The sequence below is a fragment of the Octopus bimaculoides genome, chromosome 1, assembly GCF_001194135.2.
Source record: "Octopus bimaculoides isolate UCB-OBI-ISO-001 chromosome 1, ASM119413v2, whole genome shotgun sequence".
In the NCBI taxonomy this organism is placed as follows: Eukaryota; Metazoa; Mollusca; class Cephalopoda; order Octopoda; family Octopodidae; genus Octopus; species Octopus bimaculoides.
Window position 1 is genome coordinate 31,225,723 of NC_068981.1, and position 4,404 is coordinate 31,230,126.

Consider the following 4,404-nt stretch of genomic DNA (forward strand, 5'->3'; position numbering starts at 1 on the left):
CTGTGTAAATAGAAAGAGTAGCAGAAGGAAAAGAAGGGGAAGATCTGTACAGATAAATTCCTCTATTTACATAATATCGAGGTCTCTTTCTTTCCTTTGTTGTCCTTCCTATCAATATATATATATATATATATATTGATAGAAAAGGTAAGACAACAAAAGAAAGAAAGAGACCTCGATATTATGTAAATAGAGGAATTTATCTGTAAATAATATGTGACAATTATTCTGTATCCATGATAAAACTGAAAGGGACGATGTTACTGTTTTGTTTTAGCCCCCAAATCATCGTTTCTACCTGGCTATACGACATACTATCTGTGTCCTTATATTTTCAAACAAGGAGCTCAGCATTCTCATCAAACGCAAAAAACATCTGTGGACTAGTTTCTGGGTAACTGTTCTTTATCAATACAGTAGCTGCTTTGGCCAGTTAGCAACGATGTTTTTCTTCTGTTAGCCGCCGCACAGTTCTGCTAGTCACCGTATGGCAACTGGAAAAATCACAAGAGAATTAAGCTCTTCAATCAGGTCGCAGAAACGCCTACCCAGTGGCCGTGACCGAGGAGGAGATAACTACGCCTAAATACTTGCATCTCACAGTCTGGGTAGGCAGCGCTGCGAGCTGATATAGGTGCATACACACCATTTGTCATCAAACGGGATATATTTTCTATGACAAAACGTAGTGAGTAGCTTGTTCACTGATTCGAACGTGCTTCAAGCATATTCAGACAGATAATAACATTGCAATTTTACTTGTCACTGCTGAGCGCTACCACTCCGTAATTTACGTTATGGTAGTGATCTAGCGTTACCGTATTCCAATAACGGAAACAAGTAAAAAGGGTAAAAGAATAAAATAGTCTGAATCGGTTGTCAGATATATTCCCGCTTTCTACATGAGGCATTGTATTATCATATCCAGTTTATGAAGTGCAAAAGGTAATATACTGTTATTAGTCCAAGACACTACTTCTATCTATAATATTGTAACGTGGAGGATTTCTGAAAACATAGCCATGCAAGCTCATACATTGTAATGCTGCAAGTTTATCATCTGATTTCCTGAAATGAACTTGAATATCACGTGATTTAATCAGAGACAGTGTGTTGAAACTAAGGCGTGGATGATACATTGTAGCCATTCAAAAAACAAAAAAGCTGTTAATTTTACTTAAACATTTATCATTTAGTGTCGAAATTTTCGATCTCATCACTGATACTGTTTGATTGCAGTATTGCAATGAAAATAATATACCAGATAATAAATGTTTAAGTTAAGTTAACATATTTTGTGTATTTTTTGGATGGCTAATATGTGTTTTCGACGCTGTAATTTCGGATGTTCTGCTTGTAACTTGAGTGTTAATTCCTGGCATCAGTCAAGGAATACTTTTCGATTAGCTCCTTTGTAACACTTATGATGCTATTTATTTCTTGTACTGATTCTAGGATACACTTCGACAGTTGGTAGTTGATAGATATTGTCAAAGGTAACTAATGCAACATTCAAATGGTGATTGGATCGATGTTTTTGTCTTCTCGTGAACCAATTACATATTTTTCAGTTTTCCACAGAGAGAAAAAAATGAATAAAGGTTTCACTGATAACTTCCAGTATTTAATTTGAAGATGATAACTCCGGAGAAAGTCAGGTTGTCTATGAACCTTATTATTGTCCCGGAACTAAAGTCAGCAATAATCAGGACCGTATACAACATAGCTTCACCGTAAGTCAAAAGTTTCAATTATCTACGAGAGAAGGACAGAATGTAATGCTTCCTTGTAATGCAGCTGGAGTGCAACTAAATTTCTGTTATACTGCTCCACCTTAGACATCACAGTTTCTTAAATAGATGTTGCTCAACACATCTCGAAACCTCTTACTTCATACTGATTTGGCATGGTTTCTACGGCTGGACGCCCTTCCTAACGGCAAACACTCTAATAGTATAATGGGCGCTTTTTACGTGCCACCGGCACGGGTGTCATTTACATGACATCGGCAACGGCCACAACTACGATTTTATGGGCGCAGTTTACATGACACTGGCAACGACCCCGACTTCGATTTCACTTTGCTTGATGCCAGAAGTCTCTGTCACTTGTTATCGCATCCATGGAGACTAACATTGGAAGATCATGCTTCACCACCTCGTCAATCCCACCTGTGAGGCCCATCATTCGAAGATCATGCTACCGGCAACGACCACGACTACTATTTCACTTGACTTAACGAGTATTCTCAAGCACAATATATCACCAAATGTCTCGGTCACTTATCATCACCTCCATGAGGCCCAACATTCGAAGATCTTGCTACCGGTAACGGCCACGATTACGATTAGACGAGTGCTATTTACATGTCACCAGCAGCTGTCAGGACAACGATTTCACTTGCCTTGACGTATCTTTTCAAGCACAGCAAATCGCCGAAGGTCTTGGTCACTTTTCATCGCCTCCGTAAGGTCCAGCATTCGAAGATCATGCTTCACCACCAAGTCTCATATCTTCCTGGATCTACTTCTTGCACTGGTTCCCTCCACAATTAGAAATCGGCACTTCTTTACACAGCTCTCCTTGTCCATACGTATAACATGACCATACCAGCGCATTCGTCTCTCTTGCACACCACATCTGATGCCTTTTATGCTCAGTTTTTCTCTCGAGACAATTATGTCCTGTCGCACATACGCACTGACATTGCATATCCAGCGAAGCATACTAGCTTAATTTCTTTTTAGCCTTCGTATGCCCTCCGCAGTTACTGCGTGGAGCATGGCTGTTCGCACACAGGCATCATAGAGCCGGCGTTTCATTTTGAGGTAGAGCCCTTTTGTTACCAACAAAGGAAGAAGCACTCTGAACTTTGTCCAGCCTATTCTTAATCTAGCTGGTACGCTCTCAAAGCACCCTTCTCCACTGCTGAGTGGGTCACCTAGATAACGGCAGCTATCAATTATTTCTAGGTATCCCCGCTAGCATTTGATGGAGTCTATTTTCTGTACATTTGTAGTGCTTATTGTACCTGTAAAGATATAAAGCATAATATGCAAGATATATATATATATAAATAAAAATACCTATCATATGAAATTATATATATATAATAGATATAGTATGTATATTATAAAGAATATATTATATGATATACATTAAAACTTTTGATTATATGTATACATATATACGCATACGTATATTCATTTGTTCCTTTACTTGTTTCAGTCATTTTGACTGTGGCCATGCTGGAGCACCGCCTTTTAGTCGAAGAAATCAACCCCTGGACTTATTCTTTGTTAGCCTGGTACTTATTCTACCGAGCCGTTAAGTTATAGGGATGTAAATACTCCAAGATTGGTTGTCAAGCGATGGTGGAGGGACAAACACAGACACAAACAAACAAATATATACATACACACACACACACACACACACATATATACGCACACACACACACACACACGCATACATATATATATATATATATATATATATATATATATATCTATATGACAGGATTCTTTCAGTTTCTGTCTACCAAATTGACTTAAAAGGCTTTGGTCGTCCCGAGGCTATAGTAGAAGACACTTGCCCAAGGTGCCACGCAGTGGGACTGAACCCGGTATCAATGTGATTGAGATGCAAATGTCTTCTCACACAGCCACGCCTGCATATGCATATTTAATATATATGTGTGTGTGCGTGTGTGTGCGTATGTGTGTGAATGTGAGTATGTATGTGTGAGAGAGAGAGAGTGTGTGTGTGCTTATATCAATGTATGCACGCGCGCATATGTATACATTATATTTTGAAGCTGATTACCGAATCGGACATGATATTGTTCAGGTGCGAACCTAAGGCTAAAAAACAGCAGAAATAACAACAACAACAACAACAACACCAACGATGGCAGCAACACAGCATGTATATGGTTCGCTCAATTTCTTCTTTATCGAAAATGCGATGACGAGCAAAGCTATGATGGTAACTATTAACAAGATTTCAGCTCATTTAGCTAATTTCAATTTTAATTAGTTTTCTAACACGAAACTCACGAGTGCATCTTACTTCAATAAACAATCATAGTAAATTTACAAAGTAAATTAACTTCCTTTTTCTTCGTTCCTTTCTTATTTAAAAAAAATTATTTTAGATCCGTTTATTCTATTTGATTTTGCTTATTATAAATGAATGGTGAAGGCAGCCGGAGGAAATTAATTTAACTAATCTGCACTTGTACATACCTTATACATACTTGTATATAGGTCTCTACCAACATATATACAAAGAAACATACACTCATATACAGGTATATATACGCACAAGTTTTTACAATCTCTACTTGTTTGCGTAGCTTCTGTAATATATATGTATATATATATGCATATATATATATATATA